Source organism: Rhinoderma darwinii, chromosome 2 (assembly GCF_050947455.1).
Source record: "Rhinoderma darwinii isolate aRhiDar2 chromosome 2, aRhiDar2.hap1, whole genome shotgun sequence".
NCBI lineage: Eukaryota > Metazoa > Chordata > Amphibia > Anura > Rhinodermatidae > Rhinoderma > Rhinoderma darwinii.
Window position 1 is genome coordinate 391,603,439 of NC_134688.1, and position 15,305 is coordinate 391,618,743.

The window sequence follows — 15,305 nt, forward strand, 5'->3', positions numbered from 1 at the left end:
TTGTGGCACTCACGTGGGTATTTTCGTGCGGCAAATCTGCAGTGTAATACAGGACCAGCAAAGTAAATGAGATCAAGAAATCTCATTTACATGTCGCATTTTCTGCACAAAAACTGACCTGCGGTGCGTATTTGAAAATATGATACATGTCTCTTTATTTTGCGTTTCCGCTTGCGAATTGTTTCTGACTAGTTTAAAAAAATAAAATAAAATCTGCAGCATAAAACGTGCACCTATTTCCGCATCAAAAAGTAAAAACCGCACCTAAAAATGTATAAAAAAAACGCACTATTAGGTGCAGATTTTACCTGCGGTTTTGATACGGATTTTGTGCACCAAATTCCTCAATGTGTGCGTTACAGAATTTGCTGGGGATTTACCGCAAATTAACCCTTTACATTGTAAAGGATGAAATACGTTACAATTCTGCAACATTAGGTTATGTTCACACAGCTTATTTTCTGCCGTTTTTCTGGCCGTAATCGTCTGATATATCAGAACAGAAGAACACCTCCAAACATCTGCCCATTGATTTCAATGAGAAAAAAACGGCTGCGTAAAAAAACGGCCGCGAAAAAGAAGTGCAGGTCATTTCTTCAGACGTTTCTGGAGCCGTTTTTCATTGACTCTATAGAAAAACAGCTCCAAAAACGGCCGTAAAAAACACAAAGCGAAAAAAACGAGTTTGCTTAAAAAACTTCTGAAAATCAGGAGCGGTTTTCGCTTGAATATCTCCGTATTTTCAGACTGTTTTTGCGAATTGTGTGAACATAGCCTAATAGGCATGCAGCTTATTTAACCCCTTCCCTACTCAGCCATTTTTTGGATTTTAACTTTTGTTTTTTCCTCTCCACCTTCCAAAAGCTATAATTTTTTTTACTTGAGGGCTTGTTTTTTGCGGTACAAGTTGTAGTTTTTCATGGCACCATTTATTGTACCGCATAATGTACCGGGAAGCTGAAAAAAAATTATTTGTGGGGTGAAATGCTGCACGTGCATGAGGTTTTGACAAACCCCATTCACATGAGTTGGGGCTTATTCAGACTAACGTGTTAATCGTCCGTGTGAAGGACGTTTTTTTTAATGGCCGTCACACGGCTGCAGGTATTTCTATGGGGTTATTCACATGGTCGTTGTTCTAACAGACCGTGTGAAGGGCCTGTAAAAAAAAATAGGACATGTCCTATTTTTGTGCGTTTTCACGGATCCCTCAATAGACTCAAGTCTGTGAAAACGGGTCCCGCACGGCTGCAAATCGGCCGTTCTTCACGTCTGATTTCACACACGTTGGTCTGAATATCGCCTTAGGCCTTATTCACACGAACGTGTCCGTTTTGCACGCACAAAAACGCTGCGTTTTGCGCAAGCAAAAGTTCGGTGTGTCAGCAGCATATGGTGCGTGGCTGCGTGATTTTCGCGCAGCCGGCATCATTATGACACTCTGTTTTGATGTTACAACACAGTAAAGAAGGAGGGGCTTTTAGGTTTCCCTTCTCTTCTTTACCTACTGTAGTGCGAATCACGCGTGTCCAATGACTTCAATGGGTGCGTGCTGCGCGAAACACGGGCAAAGTATAGGACATGTCGTGAGTTTTACACAGCGCACATACGCTGCATGAAATTCACTGACAGTCTGAACGGCCCCATAAACATAACATAAGTCCGTGCGACGCCCGTGAAAATCACGCTAGTAGCACGGACGTATAACACGTTTGTGTGAATAAGGCCTTATATTGTATATTGTATATTGTAATTTGTATTGTATATTTGTATATATTATATATTGTAATTTGTAGTGAATTTTCAGTGCGCAATCCGCACCAAAAATAGGAGGCAAGCAAGTGGCCTTATTCAGACGTCCATGTTCGGTTTGTGAAATACGGAGCGTGTATCGGCCATATTTCCCGGACCGACCACAGTTCAGGGAGCCGGGTTTCTAGCATCACAGTTATCTATGATCATAGTCCCTCCCTCCCTGTCGGAATACTGTCCCCGGTCCCGTACTGAAAGCATCATTACAATATGGGACAGTATTCCCATGGAGAGGCAGGGACTCCCAGCAACACTGATAACTATGATGCTAGGAGTCCGGCTCCATGAATTGTGGTCAGCCTGGGAAATACGGCCGATACACGCTCCGTATGTCACGGACCGAACACGGCCGTCTGAATAAGGCCTTAGTCTAGTTACACAGTGCGGTAAAATCCCATTTTTTTGCCACAATTTTTGCGAAATCGCGGCAAAAACGTGATTTGACCGCACTGTGAGAATATAGCCTAACAGCACTTTTCATGTCTTGTATCCTTTTTTAATGCAATTTTCGTAATTGCGGCACAAATCACGCGGTTTTGCCGCGATTTTTATATAATCTCGGCAAAACTGCGCCATTTTTGCCGCGATTACGAAAATCGCGGCAAAGAAAACGCTAGGAAAACGAAAAAAAACATTTTATTCAACTTTATACATAATACAAACGGGGTCAGGGGGATGGGAAGCAGGATGGATAGGGTAAAATACTCACCAGCCTGCAGGTCCGTTCGGCAGTGTAGAGGAGCTGGGGGGCGGGATCTCCACACGGAGCTTCAGCACATGCTGCATCTTCCCCGTCCAGTGAAACTACAACAGGTATGCAGGGGGTGCCGCGGGCGTTGCTAGGGGGGTGCCCCGGGCATTGTTAGGGGGGTGCCGCGGGCGTTGCTAGGGGCGGGGCGCGAGCGTTGCGAGGGGGGGCCCGTGAGCGTTGCGGTGGGGGTGGGCAAAAGTCCGAGGGGGGGGGGCGACGGCAGCCCGGCGGGCCCCTTTTCTTCATCCATGTGGCCGGGCACCTGACGGGAGTACCAGTAATACCCCCCTGATGGCGGCCCTGTGTGTATATAAAGCATGCAGTGCAGAGCTGTGTATATAAAGCATACAGTGCAGAACTGTGTGAATAGAGCATACTGTGCAGAGCTGTGTGTGTGTAAAGTATACAGTGCAGAGCTGTGTATATAAAGCATAAAGTGCGGAGCTGCGTACAGAGCATGCAGTGCAGAGCTGTGTATATAAAGCATACATTGCAGAGCTGTGTATATAAAGCATAAAGTGCAGAGCTGTGTAAAGAGCATGCAGTGCAGAGTGGGTATATAAAGCATACAGTGCAGAGCTGTGTATATAAAGCATCAAGTGCAGAGCTGTGTATATAAAGCATGCAGTGCACAACTGTGTATATAGAGCATACAGTGCAGAGCTGTGTATATAAAGCATACAGAGCAGAGCTGTGTATATAAAGCATACAGTGCAGACCTGTGTATATAAAGCATAAAGTGCAGGGCTGTGTGTGTATAGAGCATGCAGTGTAGAGCTGTGTATATAGAGCATGCAGTGCAGAGCTGTGTATATAAAGCATGCAGTGCAGGGGGTGTATATAGAGCATGCAGTGCAGGGCTGTGTATATAAAGCATACAGTGCAGGGCTGTGTGTGTATATAGAGCATGCAGTGCAGAGCTGTGTATATAAAACATACAGTGCAGTGTGTGTGTGTGTGTGTGTGTGTGTGTGTGTGTGTGTTTATAGAGTATACAGTGCAGAGCTGTGTATATAAAATATACAGTGCAGGCCTGTGAATATAGAGCATCCAGTGCAGAGCTGTGTGTATAAAGCATGCAGTGCAGAGCTGTGTGTATATAGAGCATGCAGTGCAGAGCTGTGTATATAAAGCATACAGTGCAGGGCTGTGTATATGAAACATACAGTGCAGTGCTGTGTATACAAAGCATGCAGTGCCGAGCTGTGTATATAAAGTATACAGTGTAGAGCTGTGTGTATATAGCGCATGCATTGCAGAGCTGTGTATATAAAGCATACAGTGCAGGGCTGTGTGTATATAGAGCATGCAGTGCAGAGCTGTGTATATAAAGCATACAGTGCAGGGCTGTGTGTACATAGAGCATACAGTGCAGGGCTGTGTGTATATAGAGCATGCAGTGCAGAGCTGTGTATATAACGCATGCAGTGCAGAGCTGTGTGTATATAGAGCTTGCATTGCAGAGCTGTGTATATAAAGCATACAGTGCAGGGCTGTGTGTATATAGAGCATACAGTGTAGGGCTGTGTGTGTATATAGAGCATGCAGTGCAGAGCTGTGTATATAAAGCATGCAGTGCAGCGCTGTGTGTATATATGCTGTGAGACAGTGACAGGTAAAGTCATCAAGGGAAGGTACATTTCCCCTAGAATCCTGTCATATGTATCCTAGGCTCCAGGGAATGAGTAGTTTTTGCAATAGAAAGCTCTAGCTTTCCAATCTCGGCTTAAGGAAAAGCCGGAAAAAGGGCCTGGAGTTGGATTGGGGAAGAGCAGGGCGGGTTCCCCAATCCCTAGTCCATCTCTGTTTGTAGGACAAGGCTGCTGCTCAATTAGCTGCACCTGCAGCCTGTGTATAAATAGGTGCAGACACAGTGTGTGAAAGTCTCACCCCTGACTCAGACCGGAGACTACTAAGTCTGGAGTAGCCTGTATTCTATGTGAGTAAAGACCTGTGTTACTTTGTGTCCAGTGCCTGGTAGGAAGGCACTTGGTATAGTTAGATAATCTCTTGTTTAATTAGTGCTCAGATGAGCAGGATTTATTTTTGTATTTTGCCTTGTTGTACAAGAGGCTGTTTCTTTGACAAGAGTAAAACACAGGCAAAGCCCTGTAATGAACATTAATGCACGGTGTCCCTGTCTCTGGCTACTAAGAAACCACTGTACCAACCTCTCCTGATGCTAAACCCCCACATATGGTGAAGAATGCGGGCACGGTCTTAAAGAGACATACACCTATTTAAAAGGACTTTTGTAGCTCCAAGCGGAAAATCGTTGCTAGGGGCAACAACACAATTTTTTTTCTCCCCGAGAGTGCTTGGAAGTGTATGTTTTGGTTGAAGGCGGCAACAGGGCTAGAAAAAGAGACTGTTAAAATGGATGAAATACTTAAACAGCTGATTCAGGCTAATATCAACCAGGGGAAGATAAGCACAGCTCTGCAAGAAGCCAGCGCGACTCAGCGAATGGTGCATGAGGAAGCCATGCGTGCACAGGCTGAAACCAATATTCTGCTGGGTGAAGCCCACAGACTGGCCTTAAAAGAACAGCAGCAAATTAATCGCCATTTGCAAGACCAAATTCAGGCCTCAGTGGAGAGGTCAGCGGGGCCTCATAGTTTGCGCCAAACCACTCGTGCAGCCGTACAGACATCTCTGCAGAAGATGACACCCACCGACGACGTTGAGGCCTATCTCATGGTGTTTGAGCGAGTGGCAGAACGAGAGAAGTTATCTTCAGATCAGTGGGCAGCAGTGGTGGCACCTTTCCTAACCGGAGAGCCGCAAAAGGCGTACTTTGATCTCAATGAGCAGGATGCCAAGGATTACTCCAAGCTGAAGGGTGAGATCCTTGCCTGTCTGGGTGTTAATATGAATGTGCGTGCTCGACGGGTGCACAACTGGACTTTTGTGGAACACCTACCTGCGCGATCACAAATGTATGATCTTGTCCATCTTGCAAGGAAATGGCTAGAGCCAGAGGAATCAACCCCTGCGCAGATCGTGGAGAGAGTGGTGCTTGACAAATACATCCGCTCCTTACCACCGAAGGTTCAGCGTTGGGTCGGTCAAGGAGATCCTACAGATGCGGAACAGCTGGTGAACCTGATTGAAAGGTACAGAGCTACTCAGGATCTACTCCAAGAAGTACCGCCTGGATGTTCTAACCCCAGGAACAGCAAATCGTGCGGAGCACCCGGTAAGACTGTTCCATTTACTAGAGGGGTGAGAAATGTCTTTAAGGGAGGTGACTCAGAAGGGGAGCAGACGGAGGGAAGAAATCCCAGAGAGACACTGAAGGCGAGACCAGGGTCTCAAGTTGGGGACCGAGGCCGCATACAGTGCTGGCGGTGTTATGGACCTGGGCATATTGCTGCCAATTGTCCCCTGACTTCTGAGCCAGTGGAGTGTGATGCAGCAAGGCGAATATCCTTGTTTGCACGTCCTGTTTGTTCTGCTGAGACGGTTTACGAGACTGAACAACAAATGTGTGTCGTAAAAGTGGAAGGGTGTACTGTGAGTGCCTTGCTGGATTCTGGCAGTCTGGTTACCCTGGTGCATGCCAGCCTGATAGACCCTGGAACATTCAGCGGACATAGTATAGGGGTCCTGTGCATTCATGGGGACACTAAAGAATACCCCACCGCTTTGGTCACTCTAGAGACTTCCTGTGGAACCGCTCGCCATGAAGTGGGTGTGGTCAAGTCCCTGATGCACAGTGTGATCCTGGGGAGAGACTTCCCAGTGTTCTGGGACTTGTGGAGGAAGAAAGATGTAACCTCCACTGTAAATGTTAATGATGGTATTAATGTGTGCACTGTGATTAGCCCAGAACCCTTTAACGAGGATGCCGAGGTGCCAGCAGTAGGGGTGACCACTGAGCCTGATAAATTTCCTCTGGCTGTTTTTGCTGGTGAAACAGATGAGCAGGAGGAAATTTCTGAGATACCAGAGTTAAATATATCACGTAACAATTTTGGGACCGCTCAACTTAGCGATCCCACATTGGTAAAAGCCAGGGAAAATACTAAGGTATTAAATGGAGTGCCTCAACATCCAGGGGCTGATAAGGTGTTTCCACACATGGCGGTTAACCAGGATTTGATGTATCAGATAGATAACGTACGTGGGGAGGTTGTTGAACAGCTGGTGATACCCCAACCGTATCGTAGAACGGTGTTGGACCTGGCTCATAAACACGTGCTGGGTGGACATCTAGGTTGCGAAAAGACCAGAGAGCGTATCTTACAACGATTCTTCTGGCCGGGGGTATATACGGAAGTTCAGAGGTATTGCGAGTCCTGCCCGGAGTGTCAGATAACGGCTCCTATGCCACATTTTAGGAGTCCACTGGTGCCTTTGCCTATCATTGGGATCCCTTTTGAAAGAATTGCCATGGATCTGGTCGGCCCTTTAGTCAAATCCTCTAGAGGACATCAATATATCCTAGTGGTGTTGGACTATGCCACACGCTACCCTGAGGCAGTCCCTTTGCGAAATTCCTCTTCAAAAGCCATTGCAAGAGAGTTGTTTTACATGTTTTCCCGTACTGGTTTACCTAAGGAAATCCTTACCGATCAGGGAACTCCCTTTATGTCCAAAATCACCAAGGAATTATGTAAACTGCTGAAAATTAAACACCTGCGTACCTCTATATATCACCCTCAAACTGATGGTCTTGTCGAAAGATTCAATAAGACATTAAAAGGCATGTTGAGGAAGGTGGTTAGTAAGGATGGGAAGGATTGGGACTGTCTTCTGCCCTATTTGAGGTTCGCTGTACGTGAAGTTCCTCAATCATCCACAGGGTTTTCTCCTTTTGAACTTGTATATGGCAGACGACCCCGTGGTCTCCTGGACATAGCCAAGGAAACCTGGGAGCAAGAGTCCACACCTTATAGGAGTGTAATTGAGCATGTCACGTTGATGCAAGACCGAATCGCTGCGGTCATGCCGATAGTTAAGGAACACTTGGAGCAAGCTCAGGATGCTCAGAGCAGGGTGTATAACCGAACTGCTAAAGTTAGAAATTTTAACTCTGGTGATCGAGTGTTGGTCTTAGTGCCAACCGTAGAAAGCAAATTTCTTGCTAGATGGCAAGGGCCGTATGAGATAATTGAAAAGGTGGGGGATATAAATTATAAAGTTTACCAACCAGGTAAAAGGAAGACAGTGCAGTTATACCATGTAAACTTAATTAAGCCATGGAAAGAAAGAGAGACCCTCGTGGCAGTAAGTACCCCCTATAGTCTTAACCCAGATATGTATGTGTCAGAATCCCTCGCAAAGCCACAGAAACAGGAGACAAAAGAGTTTGTGCAGAGAAACACAGACGTGTTTTCAGAACTGCCAGGACAGACTAGTATAATAAAACATGACATTGTGACCGAGCCTCAGGTTCGGGTCAACTTGAAACCCTACAGAGTCCCTGAAGCTCGTAGACAAGCCATATCTGAGGAGGTCAAGAAAATGCTAGACCTTGGGATTATTGAAGAGTCAAAAAGTGAATGGTCAAGTCCCATTATATTGATTCCGAAACCAGATGGGTCATTACGTTTCTGTAACGACTTCCGCAAGTTAAATGAGATGTCAAAGTTTGACGCATACCCAATGCCAAGAGTTGACGAGTTAATAGAGAGACTGGGCCATTCAAGGTATTTTTCAACACCTGATTTAACCAAAGGCTATTGGCAAGTACCCCTCACGGAGGGCGCCAAAGAGAAAACTGCGTTCATCACCCCGGATGGTCTGTTTCAATATATTTGTTTACCATTTGGGCTACATGGGGCTCCAGCGACCTTTCAAAGGTTAATGGACATAGTCCTCAAACCCCATCGTCGGTATGCTTCGGCATATCTGGATGACATTATAATCTTTTGTGATGACTGGGAAAGCCACTTACCAAAAGTACAAGCAGTACTAAACTCCCTCAGAGCCGCGGGGTTAACAGCAAACCCAAAGAAATGTTCCTTAGGCTTGGAGGAAGCACGGTATCTGGGGTACATAATTGGGAGAGGGGTGATAAAGCCACAGGTCAACAAAGTTGAGGCTATCCAAAACTGGCCCCAGCCCTCAACCAAAAAGCAGGTCAGAGCTTTTCTAGGAATTGTAGGTTATTACCGCAGGTTCGTTCCAAACTTTGCCAGCACAGCAGCGCCCCTGACAGATCTTACCAAGGGAAGTAAGTCTGTCATGGTCAAGTGGGACACGAAGGCTGAAAGCGCCTTTCAAGAGTTGAAACTGGCCCTGTGTAACCAACCAGTCTTAGTCACTCCTGACTTCAAAAAGGAGTTTGTTGTCCAAACTGATGCTTCTGATGTGGGGCTCGGAGCAGTTCTGTCACAAGAGGTGGGTGGTGAGGAACATCCTGTGACCTATTTGAGCAGAAAACTTACCCCGGCTGAGAAAAACTATAGCATAGTTGAACCGGAGTGCTTGGCAATTAAGTGGGCACTTGAGTCCCTGAGATATTATTTATTGGGTCGTCGGTTTAGGTTGGTTACAGACCACTCTCCTCTTACGTGGATGTGTCAAGCTAAAGAGAGAAATTCAAGAGTTACACGGTGGTTTCTTACTTTGCAGAACTTCAAATATACTGTGGAACACAGAGCAGGAAAACGGCAGGGCAATGCTGACGCTTTGTCTAGGACACACTGCCTTGTAGATAAATGTGTCCGATCCCACGGGCTCGAACAGAGGAAGAGGGTATTTGAGACAGTGACAGGTAAAGTCATCGAGGGAAGGTACATTTCCCCTAGAATCCTGTCATATGTATCCTAGGCTCCAGGGAATGAGTATTTTTTGCAATAGAAAGCTCTAGCTTTCCAATCTCGGCTTAAGGAAAAGCCGGGAAAAAAAACCTGGAGTTGGATTGCGGAAGAGCAGGGCGGGTTCCCCAATCCCTAGTCCATCTCTGTTTGTAGGACAAGGCTGCTGCTCAATTAGCTGCACCTGCAGCCTGTGTATAAATAGGTGCAGACACAGTGTGTGAAAGTCTCACCCCTGACTCAGACCGGAGACTACTAAGTCTGGAGTAGCCTGTAGTCTATGTGAGTAAAGACCTGTGTTACTTTGTGTCCAGTGCCTGGTAGGAAGGCACTTGGTATAGTTAGATAATCTCTTGTTTAATTAGTGCTCAGACGAGCAGGATTTATTTTTGTATTTTGCCTTGTTGTACAAGAGGCTGTTTCTTTGACAAGAATAAGACACAGGCAAAGGCCTGTTATGAACTTTAATGCACGGTGTCCCTCTCTCTGGCTACTAAGAAACCGCTGTACCAACCTCTCCTGATGCTAAACCCTCACAATGCATACAGTGCGTGTGTGTGTGTGTGTGTGTGTGTGTGTGTGTGTGTGTATAGAGCATACAGTGCAGGGCTGTGTGTGTGTATATAGAGCATACAGTGCAGAGATGTGCATATAAAGCATGCAGTGCAGAGCTGTGTGTATATAGAGCATGCAGTGCAGGGCTGTGTATATAAAGCATACAGTGCAGGGCTGTGTGTATATAGAGCATGCAGTGCAGAGCTGCGTATATAAAGCATACAGTGCAGGGCTGTGTGTGTGTGTGTGTGTGTGTGTGTGTGTGTGTGTGTGTGTGTGTGTGTGTGTGTATATAGATCATACAGTGCAGGGGGTGTGTGTGTGTGTGTGTGTGTGTGTGTGTGTGTATATAGAGCATACAGTGCAGAGCTGTGTATATAAAGCGTGCAGAGCTGTGTGTATATAGAGCATGCAGTGCAGAGCTGTGTATATAAAGCATACAGTACAGGGCTGTGTGTATATAGAGCATACAGTGTAGGGCTGTGTGTGTATATAGAGCATGCAGTGCAGAGCTGTGTATATAAAGCATGCAGTACAGGCCGGTGTATATAAAGCATGCAGTGCAGAGCTGTGTGTATATAGAGCATGCAGTGCATAGCTGTGTATATAAAGCATGCAGTGCAGGGCTGTGTATATAGAGCATACAGTGCAGGGCTGTGTGTGTGTGTGTGTGTGTGTGTGTGTGTGTGTGTGTGTGTGTGTGTGTGTGTGTGTGTGTGTATATAGAGCATGCAGTGCAGAGCTGTGTATATAAAGCATACAGTGCAGGGCTGTGTGTACATAGAGCATACAGTACAGGGCTGTGTGTGTATATAGAGCATGCAGTGCAGGGCTGTGTGTATATAAAGCATACAGTGCAGGCCTGTGTGTATATAGAGCATGCAGTACAGAGCTGTGTATATAAAGCATACAGTGCTGGGCTGTGTGTATATATAAAGCATGCAGTGCAGGACTGTGTGTATAGAGCATGCAGTGCAGAGCTGTGTATATATATATATATATATATATATATATATATATATATATAAAGCACACAGTGCAGGGCTGTGTGTATATATATAAAGGAAAAAGAAAGAGAAAATCCAGCGCTGTGTTTGATTAAAAAGGAAAATTGTTCCCAATTTTATTGAAAAAATGGTTAAAAGTTACACGGAGACGCAGTCTCAAGGTGTATATATAGCGGGCTGGATGACCTTGGCCTACGCGTTTCGAGCAAGCGTGTTGCTCTTAATCATGGCAAATCCTTTTTGCCATGATTAAGAACAACACGCTTGCTCGAAACGCGTAGGCCAAGGTCATCCAGCCCGCTATATATACACCTTGAGACTGCGTCTCCGTGTAACTTTTAACCATTTTTTCAATAAAATTGGGAACAATTTTCCTTTTTAATCAAACACAGCGCTGGATTTTCTCTTTCTTTTTCCTGATATACCTACCGCTGGCCGTAGCGGGGATCCGTGCGAGGTGTCTGGAGACGCAACTACTGGTGAGCTGGAGGTCTCCTCCTTTCTTTACTATATATATAAAGCATACAGTGCAGGACTGTGTGTATATAAAGCATGCAGTGCAGAGCTGTGTATATATAAAGCATACAGTGCAGGACTGTGTATATAGAGCATGCAGTGCAGAGCTGTGTGTGTGTGTGTATATATATATATATATATATATATATATATATATATATAAAGCATACAGTGCAGGACTGTGTGTGTATATATAAAGCATGCAGTGTAGAGCTGTGTATATATAAAGCATACAGTGCAGGGCTGTGTGTATATATAAAGCATACAGTTCAGAGTTGTGTGTGTATATAAAGCATGCAGTGCAGAGCTGTGTGTCTATATAAAGCATGCAGTGCAGAGCTGTGTGTATATATAGAGCATGCAGTGCAGGGCTGTGTATATATAAAGCATGCAGTGCAGGACTGTGTGTGTATAGTGCATGCAGTGCAGAGCTGTATATATAAAGCATACAGTGCAGAGCTGTGTGTATATAAAGCATGCAGTGCAGAGCTGTGTATATAAAGCATGCAGTGCAAAGCTGTGTATATATAAAGCATGCAGTGCAGAGCTGTGTATATAAAGCATGCAGTGTAGAGCTGTGTGTATATATAGAGCATGCAGTGCAGAGCTGTGTATATAAAGCATGCAGTGCAGAGCTGTGTATATATAAAGCATACATTGCAGGACTGTGTATATATAAAGCATGCAGTGCAGAGCTGTGTGTATATAGAGCATGCAGTGCAGAGCTGTGTATATATAAAGCATGCAGTGCAGGACTGTGTATATATAAAGCATGCAGTGTAGAGCTGTGTATATATAAAGCATGCAGTGTAGAGCTGTGTATATATAAAGCATGCAGTGCAGAGCTGTGTGTATATAGAGCATGCAGTGCAGAGCTGTGTATATATAAAGCATGCAGTGCAGGACTGTGTATATATAAAGCATACAGTGCAGAGCTGTGTGTATATAGAGCATGCAGTGCAGAGCTGTGTATATATAAAGCATGCAGTGCAGAGCTGTGTATATATAAAGCATGCAGTGCAGAGCTGTGTATATATAAAGCATGCAGTGTAGAGCTGTGTATATATAAAGCATACAGTGCAGAGCTGTGTATATATAAAGCATGCAGTGCAGGACTGTGTATATATAAAGCATGCAGTGTAGAGCTGTGGCTGTATTGTAGGGCAGGCAGCGCTGCCGTCTCTCAGGTACATTAAGCGCACACATCTGTATTCCCCGCTCATGAGAACATTTTCATATAATTGGGAAAGAACTACATGAAACTCATCAGGCAGCGCAGCCTGGAATCTGACTCCTCCCACACGTGACAAATCACATGATCATGACATCATCAAAGGTCCTTTGCCTACTATGATCTATCATCTGCCTTCTAGTATACGCTTCATCCCTGGCTACAACACAGCAGCAGGCATGTGGCTTCTCAGTGTCATTCTGCCGGTGCTCAGGAATTATTATATCGCCATGGAAGTCATCCTCAAGCAGCTGCTCGGTCGCTCCTTCCCTCTCCCAGGTCAGACATGGGCAGGGAGTAAGAGGGGTAAAGAAACTTGTCTCTGCATTTATCACTATGTTATTATTTAGCTGTGACTTATATTCCTGTCATAATATGTCACATATGTCGTGACGTCACCACTACTCATGTTGACAATGCACAGACAGTTGAGATATGACATTCATTATGTCGCAATATCTCGATGATCCTGTTCTGGTGAGCGGGGACTGTCCAATTGCCTGTGACATACAGTTCTCACAGCGCAGCGGTCATGTGACACAATTGTGCATGTCCGGACAGGTTTGTGTCCCACAATTACTTTATTACAGATTTGTGATATTACAATATGTGGAAGTAGAAGGACGCGTGATAGCGGGGCGTACAATAGAGGGAGCGTGCGATAGAAGGGGACGGAAACGTGATGACCTTGAAAATATGGGTGCGAAATTCTAGGTCGGATGTGCTGCTTTTATGCAGCATGTCCGACCAATGGGAACCCGGCCTAAAACTGCTGACAGTTTCCCTTTAAGTCTTTTAAATCTACAAAGACCTGGTTACTTTTATTACAATATACTTTTTTTTTTAAAAATTAGAAAAACAATACCAGTGTTCTTGCTTTTATCGTGTTAACCATCTCCCTTTTATTTCACATATGTTAAAGAGAACCTGTCAGGACATTTTACGCTCCTAAATCACCACCACCACTGCCTAATACTGTAGGGGGTTAAGTTTCTAAACATGTACCGGATCATGTGAAGATTATATCCCCCTAGGACCTAAACTTCACTTGACACAAATTAGATGAAGAGATGGATCAAGTGGTATGTCCCCCTGCGTTCATACAGGTCCTTCTCAATGAATTTGAATATCTTCAGAAAGTTAATTTATTTCAGTAATTCAATTCAAAAAGTGAAACTCATATATAGATTCATTACACACAGAGTGATCTATTTCCAGCATTTTTTTTTTCTTTTAATGTAGTTGATTATGGGTAAAAGTCAATGAAAACCCAAAATGTTGTCTCTCGGAAAATTAGAATATTGGGTAAAAGTTGAAGATTGTAGAATCTAATCAGCTAATCAACACAAAACACCTGCAAAGGTTTCCTCTTTAAATGGTCCAACAGTCGGGTTCAGTAGGCTACACAATCAGCTGACATGACAGTTGTCCAGAAGACAGTCATTTAAGCCACAAAAGGACATTGCTAAAGAAGCTGGCTGTTCACGGAGTGCTGTATCCAAGCATATTAATGGAAAGCGGAGAGGAAGGAAAAAGCGTGGTAGAAAAAGGTGCACAAGCAACAGGGATAACCGCAGCCTTGAAAGGATGGTCAAGAAAAGGCCATTCAAGAATCTGGGGGAGATTCACGAGTGGATTGCGCTGGAGTCAGTGCCTCAAGAGCCACCACACACAGACATACCTAGGACATGGGCTACAAATGTCGCATTCCTTGTGTCAAGCCTCTCGTGACCCAGAGACAACGTCAGAAACGTCTTACCTGGGCTAAAGAGAAAATGGACTGGTCTGTTGCTCAGTGGTCCAAAGTCCTGTTTTCAGATGAAAGAAAAATGTTTCATTTCATTTGGAAATCAAGGTCCCAGAGTCTGGAGGAAGAGTGGAGAGGCATCAATCCAAGTTGCTTGCGGTCCAGTGTGAAATTTCCACAGTCTGTGATGGTTTGTGGAGCCATGTCATCTGCTGGTGTCGGTCCACTGTGATATATCATTTCCACAGTCAATGCAGCATCTACCAGGAAATTTTGGAGCACTTCATGCTTCCCTCTGCTGACAAGCTTTATGGAGAAGTTGATTTCATTTTCCAGCAGGACTTGGCACCTGCCCACATTGCCAAAAGTACCAATACCTGGTTTAATAACCACAGTATCACTGTGCTTGATTGGCCAGCAAACTCGCCTGACCTAAACCCCATAGAGAATCTATGGGGCATTGTCAAGAGGAAGATGAGATGACCCAGCAATGCAGACGAGCTGAAGGCCGCTATCAAAGCAACCTGGGCTTCCATAACACCTCAGTAGTGCTACAGGCTGATCGCCTCCATGCCATCCCACATTGATGCAGTAATTCATGAAAATTAATTTAAGAGCAAAAAAAATTTCAATTAATGGGGGAGATTTAGCAATCTGTCTTATAGTATCAATGTCCTTTGTTGCCCATAGCAACAAATTAGAGCTCCGCTTTAATTTTACCTGATATCATTAATATATGAAAGCTGCGGTGTTGCTTAAGGCAACAAAGGACAAAACGGCGGTGTTGCTATAAGGCAAACAAAGATAGACAGCGAGGCAGCACTTCCAAAAATATGAGCTTTTAACAGGACTTTTTTCAAGCGTCTATCTTTGTTTGCCTGATATTGTGGACCGTGGACCAGGTCCAGTGGAGGTGTGC

The 15,305-nt window shown here is 44.8% G+C and overlaps 1 protein-coding gene across 4 annotated transcripts in view; it reads left to right on the forward strand.

Moving 5' to 3' along the window:
- Positions 1-15,305, forward strand: part of LOC142743328 (E3 SUMO-protein ligase ZBED1-like) — a 148,706-nt gene that overhangs the window by 109,875 nt on the left and 23,526 nt on the right. For 2 of the 4 annotated variants that reach the window (XM_075853990.1, XM_075853992.1), the window contains exon 1: positions 12,744-12,918. The exons of 1 other annotated variant lie outside the window; for it this stretch is intronic. The gene's annotated coding sequence lies outside the window, so the exon portion shown is untranslated. Of the gene's footprint in view, positions 1-12,743; positions 12,946-15,305 lie in introns of those variants that run through there. One more of the 4 variants, XM_075853993.1, reaches the window with a different exon arrangement.